A 389-nucleotide genomic window follows, 5' to 3' on the forward strand; every position below is an offset into this window, starting at 1 on the left:
GATAAAGTTTTAACCATTTTTTATTTTCAACATGAAACACAGAACAATCATTCAAACAATTAACAAAAACAGACATAAATTGACACACATAGACAAATTGGTGCACCAAGAACAGACAATAGACAGAGATGGAAGAGAACTTCCTGTCCCAAAGGGACCTAGATTTAACCAGAACTAAGGATAGCTCTAGTAGGAGCCAGAGAGGAAGCAAGACATCTCCCAATTTCCAACTGTCCCTAAGAGAGCTCTGAAATAGCTTATGTCCTCCCCCTCTCCCCCTCCCCCTCTCCCCCTCCCCTCCCTCTCCCTCCCTACATTCTGGGAAACATACACAGCTTAAATCTTCTTGAGCTAAGAATTTTTCTATCATCTGTTTTTTAAACCCTGCT

This window comes from Mus caroli, chromosome 9 (genome assembly GCF_900094665.2).
Source record: "Mus caroli chromosome 9, CAROLI_EIJ_v1.1, whole genome shotgun sequence".
NCBI lineage: Eukaryota > Metazoa > Chordata > Mammalia > Rodentia > Muridae > Mus > Mus caroli.